The 12,968-nt window shown below is 40.0% G+C and overlaps 1 protein-coding gene across 3 annotated transcripts in view; it reads right to left on the bottom strand.

Annotated features, from left to right (window-relative positions):
* Positions 1 to 12,968, bottom strand: part of SPIDR (scaffold protein involved in DNA repair) — a 207,965-nt gene that overhangs the window by 56,335 nt on the left and 138,662 nt on the right. The gene's annotated exons all lie outside the window — the stretch shown is intronic.

The following is a 12,968-nucleotide window of genomic DNA, read 5'->3' as shown; positions in this document are numbered from 1 at the left end:
TATCTGTATTAATGTTGTAGTGTGTATAGATGGCTTTCCCAACGACACCAACAAGGTCTCCGATTCCAGTATCTCCTTAAAGCTGCCTCTTCTTCAGCATCCATTTCATTTGTACATCTGTACGCCAAGACAACCATCTCCTTTTTTTTAAGCAGGCAACATGATTATTTCTGAGATCTGAAATATACTAACATAATACATATATAGAAAGAGAAAAGATGCATCAAGCTCTTTTGCAAAGGGGCCAAGAGAAGGGAGTTTTCTGGCAATTACTCAGCATAAGGAGTAAGGTATATGGTGAACAGATTAGATAAAATTAGCAGTTGTCAACCCAGTACTGCCTGATGACAGAAATTGCAGCTTTATCTCTCTCCTGTCCATGCCTCCCACATATCATTTGCCTCATTAGGATGCTATGGACAGAACACACAAGAAAAAGACCACCCTCAAGCCATCAGAAAAAGCCATCAAAAAAATCAGGGAAAAACTCCTGCCAGATTTGGTCAAAAAGATATTGCTTGGTTGCAGGGCGTAACTAGGTACTATCCTACACTATCACAGCATTTGAGGAATGGGAAAATCCATGCTGTAACCAGGTGCCCTGTCAGGGTCAAAAATGCCTCCTTACCTCCAAACACATGTTCTTTGTGTGTTGGAAAAACTAGCAAGACACATAAATTAAAGAGAACAGACAACTGACTCAGGGAAAGGATTGGTCAGTCAAGATCTGGCTATGTTTAATTTGGCTGTATTAAATTAGATGTCACAGAAGCATGGACTTTGAGAAAACACTAAAAACACCTTTGCCAAATGTTTGGAGGAGAAAGACATTGCTTTCTAGTCTACACGGTCCTGTAATACAGTGTCTGATACACTGATCTATGCTCACAATATCCAAAGCTAGCAGCACAATGCTGATTGTCCCAGCCATCTTTGTGGGAAAACTCTGTTGGATAAAACTGCTTTTCCCAATTCTCTGCATTCCTCCAGCTAAGTTCTTGCACAGAGGTTTTAGTTTCAGTCACAAGAGCATGAGGAACAAATGAGACAGGACCCTGAATGGCAGAACAGTCAATTCAAACAAGCCCAAGGGCCAGCACGTGATGACACCACATAGGTCATTTCCACATACATAATAAAAAACGCTTATGAAGCATTTAGGAGAATAGTAAATATGAACAAAAATGTTTTCTATCAGATCACAATGAACAAAAGTTTCCAGCAGATTTACCGAATAGTGCAAAACATTCCAGCACAATTTTTCTGGTTTGCATTAAAAGGAAGAATGTGAGCACATCAAAGTTTGACTTTGCCTGAGTGAGAAATTATTCTTCTGGCCTTCAAAAGATTAGCTGACTTTGCCTGAGTAAGAAATTATTCTTCTGGCCTTCAAAAGACTAGTTGACTTTGAAACTGGAATAAATTGAGCCTTGACCCACATTTGTAAAGGTAATAGGGAGCCAAATCACAGAACATGCTCTGTGGGGAAGTCTAGATACTGCTGATACAAGTTTTCCCACCTGTATTTTGAGGGTACAGCTGTAGGCACTGAACACGCTTAACTCATGAGCTGTGCTTCCACAGTCTCACAGGGCTTTCAAGAGCTTGTCACATTCTTTTCAAGTGGATCATTAAGGGTGGTGTACCTAAATGGATGGGTGGAGGAAATTTATCTGAACTGGAGATTAGTAGAAGTGATTCAATTTTGGGAGATAACCTGACTTTTTGTCTTGGTAAGACTGCAATTCAACCATGTGAGTTGACACTGGCATCGGGCTACTCAGCAGTTTCACATACAGATACGGTTGTGCGGATAAAAAACAAGAGCATTATAAAGCTTCTCTTTGTGAACTATAAAGGTATAATTCTGACATGATGATGGCTGATGTAATCAACGTTTTCATGAAGAGGCTAGGCTTAACAAGGCAAACTAAAGCTTTTTACAATGAACTTCTTGAATTCCCCTCAACTTGAAGAGTTCATCACTGACAATCGGTGGGACTGTGACAAAGATAAGAGGAATGGGAATTCATGCTTAGACCATTTTACAATGGCTCAAGAATCTTCTCTAGTCTCTGTAAAATGCAGTGCAAGTAGAGGCAAAAGGGCTGGGAAGAAGAGGAATAGCAATGATGGTCTTCAGTGCAATCTACCTTCCTCTGGAGAAGAAAACTTGAGAGGGAAGCCAGTCCTGAAACTTTCCATTCCAAAGCTTTAACTATTAAAATGACTAAATTAGCTATGAGAAAGCAATAAGCTCATTCCACACCTTCTACAGAAATGCAAAGCAGAGGATAAGACAAATTTCCTACTTCTTTAGTCACCTCTGCTGTTGCCTGGACAAGTGGAGCTGTCAGAATTGTTTGGGGAACACTGACTGACCAGGAAAGGAAAGTGTTGTATTGAGGCAAATACCAGAGACCACGGTGCTTGTCATACTTGAGCTCTAAAACCCACATTTCTTCTGCCTTCCTCATTCTCTGTTTTGCAGTTGCTCTTGTTATTTATTTTTAAATACCGTTCTGACTAACTATCTCCCAGAAGAAGAGGGAAAAAAAAGAAAAAGCAAGAACTGGGAGAAACCAGAGAAGGATAGCTGAGCCATCAATTCCTCTGGGCCAAACCCTTAGGTCCAATTCATCCTGTGCTACTGCCAGCCACTTACATCATTCATAGCAAAAAATTTAGCAGTCCAAACTGGTGTGTTCAAGCCTTGTAGGAATACTGCTTATTCCCAACTCATCCCAAAATCTAAACAGCAAATACTTTTTGTATCTGCGTAGCTGCAAAGCATTATTTAAAAATAATAGCTTTTAAACAAGCAATACGGCATTTAAAGAGGCAAATCTCATGATTTGCTACACTAAAAGTTTTTACACAAAATGCTCTTGAATCCTGGAAAATGAGTTCATTAAAAAGGTGCATGCTGTTCTAATATATATCCTATGTCAGCACAAACAGCCTTCATGTAAACACACAGGCATGAGTACCATGAGTAACAACTCTGTTTCCATCAGAAGCCCTTTATATCCTGCGTAAGAGATCTGCACGCTAATAGATGTCCTAGGCTAATGCTAACTAGCTACAGCTGGCTCCCAGCTATAAAAAGCATTAATGAAAACATAAATACTAACTTCTCCACTTCCCTCAGCCCGTACGTCAAGGCTGCGCAAAGGCATCACTTTCCAAGTGGTCTGTGTGAATGAACTTGCTGCTCTGAACCAGCTTGCTCTGGTTCTCCAAAGTTTGTTTACCGAACAGCGTGTGCAGAGACACACTGAGCATGGGGGACGCAGGGGGAGAGACAAACCACGTGGCCGCCCGGCTCGCCCAGAAAATCCTCCCACAACCCGAAGCCCTGGGCTTTTAGTGACGGCTCGGATAAAGGAAGGAAATATCTCTTAACCAAGGGACTGACCTATGGGCATAAAAATGTCAGTCCGCACTGAAGCTGAACACGGCCCGGTTCTTACAATGCATTACTGTGTTTTGCTGCAACATTACTGCGCTTTGCCCTACTGCTGTTATGAGTTCGGTTACAATAAATAAATAACGCATGCAGCGACACACACAGAAGAGAGAAACGACACTTTTCAGAGTTCTGCGCGCTCTCAAAACTTACTACAGGATTTAGACTTTTATTGTGCCAAATATAAAACGAAGTTGCAGAAAAAAGAAAGAGACTCAGATTTATCCAATACATACACAGAATAGGAAAAAACAGCTATTTCTACTCAGTGGAAAAAAGGATGCATGCAACTCCAGGGTTGCAAATTCAGACCAAAACATCAGGATACTGAAGTGCTACAACACTCAGCAATTTTTATTCAACCGTGCTGCTCACACACACATTCTTCATTATTCTTTAACTATTGGACTGTTCAGCTGCTATTTTAAAACAGTCAGTTTCATCCTGAAAGCAGTTACTTTGTCACTGTTTGCTTCTATGTATTTCAGCAGGTGACCTCAGACAGAGACAAACCCTTCAGGTCTTTGCTGTCCTTGCTATCCACTCCGCTAGGCTAATCGCAATTCTGTCTATTCCCATGTTTGCTGGTTCCTAAGAACTCTCACAACAGTACTGCCTGTTTTCAGATTTATTTTCCATTTCAAAATACTGGATGTGTGTGTTAAAAACTCAGCTTCTGAAGTCCAACCAATAAGTAAGAATCATACCTAGCTTTTTTCCTTTTTCATTTTTATAATGGAAATCCATTTGTACACGAGGCTGAACAGGAAATTTTGGGTTATTCACCCGAAAAGCTTAGAAACACTCAGAAGTAAATTTATAAAAAGCTTATCTTATTTCCAAAAATCATGATTCTTCATTCTCATGATTTTGTTCAATGTATGACTTTTTTAATTTCCTCTGATTTGCACTACCCAAACAGCAACTGCAACCATGTGGGTCACCCTCAAATCCAGCTTCTACGTATTTAACGCGGATCACACAAAGGTTAGAATAGAATCTATTTGTCTATGCAGGAGTTTCCTAAATCTAACATACAGATATTATCCAGCATGATGCAACCTTTTGCAAGCATTTATAAATAAATTATCCAATTGCAGTTTGTTGATATCCTGAAGTGACAACCTCTAAATCAGACATGGCACCTCTTTTTCCTTTGAGTTTTCCCCCTTCTCCTCGGTGTGTATAACCTGATTTCCAACTAGTTTCTTACAAATCCACAACCTTAGCAGAGTCCCTCCCCACTTACACTGTTGAAGTGCAAACAGTCTGAGAGCATTTGATTTTCCTGACTGTTGAGGCATCTGCTTCAAATGCCTGTTTTCTCAGGATGTTATTGCTACAATTCTCCCCCAAACCCTGGTAGTCCAAATATGGATGATGGCTCAGATACACAGAAGCACCAAGGTATATATGAGCTCCTATCACAGATATTTTTAAATGTGACTAAACAGCCCAGGCTGCAGCAAGAAAGTTTTGGCAGTTTTCAGCTGCCTTGCAAATGAAATACACGCTTACAATTAAATAGAAATAAAGATATTAAAAACACTTTTGCAAAGATTAGGCACTGAATGTTTTTGCTAACAAGCTCTTCTATTTCCCATTTACATTAAGTTACTATGGTCAGTGAATTTATAGCTCTATACTGAAGATGTGACATAACTACTTGTTCCAATCAAATTAATTTCCTTGCACATTTTTCCTCACATCAAACAGAATTTACAAATTTTGGCATTTGTTCAGAGGCAGGGGAAAATGCATAATCCCATCATTATAGGACAAAGACAAGGACATCTGTAGCCGTCATGACTAGATCATATTTGAGTTCAATAGTGAGGAAAGTTGCTGCCTCAGAGAGGAAATCCACAGCAGGAACTACATAGGCTCAAGGGAAATTAACGGGCAGACAGAAGGGTAACTCGCACAAAATGGTATTTTAATACACTATGACTGCTCTCATATTCCTCATATGAGGACCTCAGCTCCACACATTACTTCCTTCTCCCATGACCTACCACACACTCCCACACCTGGGACTCTACTTCCATGATCCCAACTACACTTCCCACCTCTGTGAAGCTGGGCCTCCAGTGCAATCTGTTACTCCACCTCACTAATGGTGCATTCTTTGCAGTTCCCCTGTTCACTCACTCAGAAACAGAAGTGAACGTCTCCTTGCTGGTGGAGTTCCTGCAGCACGTGCTGAATCGGGACCACGGCTGCACAGCTGTGGAAGGGACCGTACCCCACCTGCCAGGCGGGGACTCCTAAGTATGTGGCTGCCCTTGGTCTAGAATAGTTGGGAAACTACTAAGAAATATGGAATAATTTTATACTTTTATAGTAATTTCCTTAAAGCCATCTTCCAAGGTCAGGATGATGCTGCTGTACAAGAGAAGACAAGATGAGATCATGCAGTGACAGCACAAGTTCCAAGTGTCAAATTGCAGTACAAATGCATGGAAAGTGGAAACACTGTAGAGACTTCACTGCATCGTGCACTGGGACTTCGCTCCTACCTGCTATCTACATTCATGTGTACGTGAAAGACAGCGGACAACAATTTCCTGGGCAGAGGACGCAGCACAAAGCCAGGGAGAGCCTGCCTGCTGCTTTCACTTCCATCTTGCCTCCTTCCTTCCACTGCTGCAGACACAAGGAAGGCTACTCGAGTAGTCAATACCCTCACCCTACTCTCTGGTGGCCATATGAAATCAGCTTTCAGAGTAGCCCTTGCATCTCTAGTTGCACAGATCAGTAAGTGCCTCTGAGCTGGAGCAAGCAGCTGCACAAAGATATTTACAGTTGGCTGGTGGTAACTGCCTGATGGCTCAGATTAGCACCTCCAGAAGGGCAGGATCTGGAGCTGCTTCTGTGAGATCCTTCTCAATGACTGGCATATCACCAAAAGTAAGAGTGCCAGAGTTGGGAAACCACTGATACAGAGAAACAATTTTTAAAATATGTATATAAAGTCCTGTTATCATGGATATTGAATGAAACACAGCCCACAATACAAACATGACCAAAAATTATACTCTGCAACTTCATGATGTCATTCTTGGTCCATTTAAACGTGAAACCTCTCTGAAATATATTTTGCATTCAGTCCCAGCCTTAAGCACTTGTAAAGCAAGTTGTCCAGAGGACCTCACACTGCAGCCAAACACTGCCCTCAGATCAAGTATCTAAATTCAGTGACTTACAAAACCATTTTGAACATATATCAGGCAGTATGTATATCAGATGAATCATTTGCTTTATTCTTACTGTAGGACTAAAATTACAGAAATAACTAAATCTCTCTTAACTACCATTCCACTTGAGCCCTTATAGCGTGAAGTGTAATACACAGTAAGTTCATCCCAGGCCTTTCCTCATCACTTTTCTCGTTTGAGGAGTATGATGTTCTCTAGAGCTTGTGAAGCCCTCTTTAGCCAAAGAGGGGGTTGAGGCATTAACTGAAGTGAGTTTGAGGATTTCAGTGTGCCCATAATTTTAAAACCACATAGGACAGTGTATTCCTGACTCTATACTCTTTGGGACAAAAGACCTCCTTCTTCCCAAAAGAGTAAGAGTATCTTCGTAACACCTTTCCAAGGAGTATTGATTTGTTATATCCAAACAGAAGCTTTTACAAAGCTGATGACAAAAAGTTATTTCTAAGAATCTTCCTTTTCGGAAACCTGCTGTTGTATTAAATCTATGCTGATGTTTCTTTGCACATTTGCTGATCTATGCAGATACTTAAGGCTATGCATACACAGAGTGTTTCCCTGCCCAAGTTGCATAGAAATTATGTGCATTATTTGGGTGGTTAAATTTCTCTCCCAACTGTTAATTAGCTCAGCGTATGTCCATCTAGGCATTTATAACATTTATCACTGCTTATGGTCCTTGTCTTCTGTTCCACAGTAGCAGGAAAACAAATCCCAGAGACACAATCTGGCTTTTATAAAAGTTTCGGAGAGCTCCAGCATGACTTTAATATTTCCTCCAGGTCAGGGCTGAAGACATGTAGTCAGTGAAAGGTGGAGGTGTAAAACACACATGGAGGATTTCTGCTCTCAGTTCTGTCAATCACATAACTTTCAGAGATACAAAACTTCAACAGGAAGAAAGGTCGAAACCAAGGGAAAGATTCCATACCTTTTACGTAGGCCATCTTAGAATATTTCTTGACAAATAAGAGGTGCTGGAAAATTACTATTCCTGGTTTAAACCAGAAAATGTACAACAGCACATACCTTGCTTGTGGCTCTAGGGCCGGAAAATTACCTTTTCAAATTGTTCACTTTCTACTCCCTAGACTGGTCTCCACTATAAGATAACATATGGGGACCACGTTGCTCTTCCCATTCCCCGCATTTACATATTCCCTTGAAAACAATTGGGTGGATACAGCCATAAAACAGAAAGCAGTGGGAAATGAGGTTTTCAGGTGCAATAAAGCTTCCCCAGCTTTCTAAAGCCCTGTATGCAATCATCAGATGTGGGAGGTGTGAAAAGGTATGCTTACAAGGTAAGTGGTGGTGAATACACACCTCTACATAATGATGCTTCCATACCATTTATCTGTCTCTCTATGTTATTTACATATCTCTGCAATTTCTCTATCATGGGGAATGCATTGGTAAGTAGAGCTACTCCTCCTTCTTGACCAACAACAGGCAGGGGAGGGGTGGGGGGTGGGGAGGGTGACTATCTTCTGTGAACATATGGGCACTTCACTGATCAGTCTAAGCACTTGAGTATATGGAGGAAATACAAGCTAGCAACCAGTGTCTCCTTTTTGCTAGACACGTACAGGAGTCTGCACACACAGTGCTGGCCACCTCACAGTTGGTTTCTGTTCCTGCCCATTTGCTTCCCAAAGAGACTGCATCCCTGTCATACTTGTGGTCTATGCTGGCTACTGTCTTCTTGAGACTCTTTTCTATATCAGCAGCTTTTACCACTGCCCTGACATATTTTAGAACAATGGCAAATTGTTTAATCACCTATTCCTGGTGCAGGGCCGAAAAACGGTGGTGTATGTTGAGGGGTCCTTTTTTTTCTTTGTACAGAGTATATCAGATAACAGTGCTTTCACCTTGCCCTTGGACAGAATAAGATAATGTAAATATTTAGCACTGAAAAATAAACGGTAATGTCAAATGAACAAATTGTTATACTACAGTGGCACTGGAAGAAGCCCAAGTTCCATCTATCCGTCTGCAGCATCAGCAGCAAGGAAAACAGACTTTCAGGGCTATCTGGGCAACAGCATAGGGAAGCTACAGTGTTAAATATATAATAAAATTTAACATCTCAGCTGGACAATGTGATACCAAAGCTGTTTTTCCAACAGCCTTTTGTCCTTACACTCTGTTTTGGTGGCTCCAGTTTGAGAATTACAAATAGAGCAGGGTGGAGGCAAAAAGGAATAATCCAAGTGTCAGGGAGTCTTAACTGCTAAGAAAAAAAAAAAACAACAAAAAAAGAGAGACTTCAAAGCAGAAACAGGTTACTAGACCTTGAACCACAGCTGTTAGGAGAACTATTACAAGTCTGTCGAGTAGCAATTAGACTACTTTGCAAGAATATTAAAAGCACATATCTTCACTTCTGAGAAGTATCTGAAAAGGGGAAATCAGAGAAAACTTCTAGCTTACGGAGTACTCTCTTCTGCACTTCAGTTACCTATTTCCTGTTTATTTCCCACTTGAAAAATCACATCCCAGAAACATAATGTAATATTTAAAAACTTGCATTTATGACCATTCCATTTAAAATGTTTTGTTGAAAAAACACAAAAAACAAATGGAATGCTGTAAACAGATTTAAGTCAGCCACAAAAAGCATTCTGACAGATGTTAGCATCTGTGAACATGGATCTTTCATGACAGTCCTTTCCAATCTGGGCTCTTTTCAAATAAGACGACCTCCAGGGTGTTTTTGTTGTTGTCGTTTATTTCAATATGCTTTATAAAATTTAATCTAGGTTTTCTGTACCAGAAGGGTGGCGTTTCAAGATACTAGTCCACCTACTTGGAATGCTAGTTGCAGCACCTGACACTCAACTTTCAGTTGTGCATGCTGCCAGACAGGTTAACCCATTGACTAGATTTCTGTTAAGATAAACAGCAAAGATCATTAGATGAAGAAAAAGAGGAGAAAAGGAAATCCAACTTTGAAATGAATTAGTTTTACAGGATTACCACTTGCCAATAAAACTGTTTTACACAGAATCACATAGGAACAAACTATTTAGAAACTTGCAACAACTTGCTAGAGCGTAATGAATCCCAGCAACTGACTATCATGTTTCTGGGGGCCTGCTCAGAAAGAGAAATGTGACTTTCCCCACACTTCTATTTCTTCCAGCCACTCAAACAAATCCTCGGCTCTTACAAATATTTTGCTCCCCAAGGGTCCTGCTTGCATGGTAGCAGGCCTTTCCCTGCTCTAAGATCTAGCAAATGGAAAACAAAATAAAGAGCAAAACCGAAAGAACTATTGATGACTAGTGCATAGAGGCAGATCACATACATTATTTTTTAAAGTAAGTACAGTCTTTCTTTTGTTCTTGGAATAGAAGTTACAGCAGGCTAGAGTGCTAACATTCAGGTAGGAAGTAGGTCAAAATATATGCCAAGAGAAGCGAATGGAAAATTTCTCTAGTCACCCACAAAGATTTTAAAATGTGGATTCACAGCTATAGCTGGCATTGTTTTATATTAGCAGTGGTTAGCTTTTCCTCCTTAATAGACAACACCCTTTTCAGTCCAGCCTCCTCACCCAGATCTTTTGAGCAGTCTGACCAGTTTAACTGCCTAATAGTCCTAAAATACATCCATTTTAGTTTCACCAACTACCACACAGCCAGCCCTGTCCTTTAAGTCATAAAACTGACCAGCTCTATTTTTTACTGAACTCACGTGGCCTGCTCAAAACAAACAGATACTGGCAAGAGCAAAATCCAAATTATACACTGTTTTATCCCAGGAACACAAAGTACAAGGCCGACGCAGTGAGTCAGACACCTCAGCGCCAGTGAGCTCAGGTTGACAGGAGTCTCTTTGGGATCCTCGTATGTATAAGCCACGCCTTTGTCAAAAAGAGTCAAAATAATCGGGTTTAGACAAACATGTGTGTTGTGTCATTAGCAGAAGTATCTCTCTCATCAGAGGGGAAAAGGCAGGAAAAAGTATGCCAGGAATGCTGGAAATGGGCAGACAGTCACAGCGAGTCATATTTTCTTCTTTTTTTTTTCCCCATGAAACTCCTTCAGCACGAAAAGTCCATTTGTGAGAGCAGTTAATTACGGGGGGGAAGGCAAATAATTCAACAATAATGCAGGGCACGTGGGACCAATTTATGTACGACAGAAGCCGGAGAACTTGTCAGTCTCTTAATGATTTCTCAGCGTCCTCTGAAAATGCTTTAGATACTTCAGCTAAACAGACTTAAACCCATCAGACGTATCCATTTGTCTATCAGTAAAAGGCCGTATTCTATATATGTGTATTTATGAACAATAAAAGCTAGATGCATATAGGCATTAGTGTAATTTCTATGCTTTACTGGTGTTAGTTCTAACCAGTTAAACGAATCCATTTCCTTACAATGAAAATAGAGGTTTCTCCCACAGTTTGCCAGTCTCCTCCTAGAAACTGGATGCCTTGAACAAAATGCATCACTTCCCCTGCTCCACATTTAATTTCATGCCTCTTTTCAGCTTACTGTGTTTTTTATGCTTCCCTGTGGCAACAACATCTAGGTTATTGGGGAGTGCTACAAAAGAAGATACACAATAAAACAGCCTATCTAAAATACAAATCAATTAACTATTAATCTACCTTGATATCTAATTAGCAACCTTTGTTTATGAAACAATGAATTATCTAACTCATCTTGCCTTATAAAATACAAACTTTCATGGCAGTTTTACTTTACAAAACGAAGTTTGCAAGGAAAAAAAGAGGGTATTTTAATTACAAAAGAATGAACCATCAGTTGGTTCAAAGGACTGCCAGAGGGCGTTGGACCCTTTTGCTCACTATCAGGTGACAGACACAGACATTTTTGATAGAGGAGAAAAGTCTCATGTGGATGCTTATCAGCCATGGAAATAGCAGCTGATAAAGCAGTATGAAGTGTTTTCCATTCCTCGGTCTTTAAAAGAAGTGTTCTTTCTCTTCTTTGCAAAAGAGAAAGTGAGTTGATTTTTCTCCTCAGGATCCAAAAGACAGTCTGATAGCTGCGAACAACAGCAACCAAGCTCTTTTCTGAGCTGGGACATCTATAAAATTTGAGGAACTTCCAACAGGCCAGTTTAACAACTGCACGTGAGAATACTCAGCTACAGCACGTACTCAGAAGCAACGGACTCTCATTTTTAAATTTTATTTCTATTTCAAGTTTGACATAAGAAGTGCAATCTGAGATTTCTGTTTTCTTTCACCCCATTCCTCTGAAGGGTGTGGGCTCAGGAAGGTTAATTACCTCAAATTGTGTGATTGCAAGTTAAGTATACTTTTGGTTAAAATTGGAAATGAAATATGGAGATGGTATTACCATTTGAACCCTTCTAGAATTGATGTTGTTAAAAATCAGCTTGAATAATAGACTGTCAGCTGCCCTGACTTTTGATAAAATGTAGCCCTCTGGAAGAAAATCTACATGGAGGAATACTGTCCTCAAAATCACATATTGATGTGGGGCTGGTAAAGTACTTTTCCTCTCACTTTTTTAAAAAATATGTATTATAACAAGAATGAATTAAATATAAAGCAATGAGTTCACACAACAAGATGTACCAAATACTTTTTTAAAAATAATGCAATCTAAGGTCAATATAACTATTATATGTAAAGAAGCTTTTAAAAAATACTGGGAACAAGGCTGTTGATAATTACTTTCCTGTGGGTGATAACTGAGCTTGCATTTTAGGAAAGAACAATCTTCCTAAATTCCTTCTGGAGGAATTTTATTGATCAATGAGTGCTGTAAATTATCCAGTGGCTTACAGGGTAGCAAGAATTGGGAGAATTCCAGTATTTCAAAACCTCAGGAAGAAGGACCTGTGAGCGTGCTACTACTAACCAGCAGGGTGGCTTAGAGGAACTCAAATTCTTCAAACCTTTGAAGAATTCCTTCAAAGCCTATTGCAAATTACATCTGGAGAGTTCTCAATGGGACCTTTTAAACTAACTGCACATCTCCATTCAGGTCCTAAACTCTGCAGGAAGAGAGATCTCCTAATGTCCTGAAACGCTGAATGTAGAAGCTTTATATAAGCTCTGCCACTGTAACTCACTTTAATAATCTTCCTGTGTGAAAACAAAATCGAATGTATCTCACCTTTCAAAATTTTAAGCCAGCATGAACCAAAAGTTAGTGCAAAACCAAAGGAAGTGAACTGAATAATAGACACAGTCATCTCAGACCCAGAGTTGCTGAGAAAGACTTTGAAATCAGTCTTTGGTCTCAAACCTTGAGGATCATAAAAGGAGAA

This window comes from Haliaeetus albicilla, chromosome 3 (genome assembly GCF_947461875.1).
Source record: "Haliaeetus albicilla chromosome 3, bHalAlb1.1, whole genome shotgun sequence".
In the NCBI taxonomy this organism is placed as follows: Eukaryota; Metazoa; Chordata; class Aves; order Accipitriformes; family Accipitridae; genus Haliaeetus; species Haliaeetus albicilla.
Note: the sequence above shows the minus strand (reverse complement) of the source record. Positions and strands in the feature narration are given on the sequence as shown.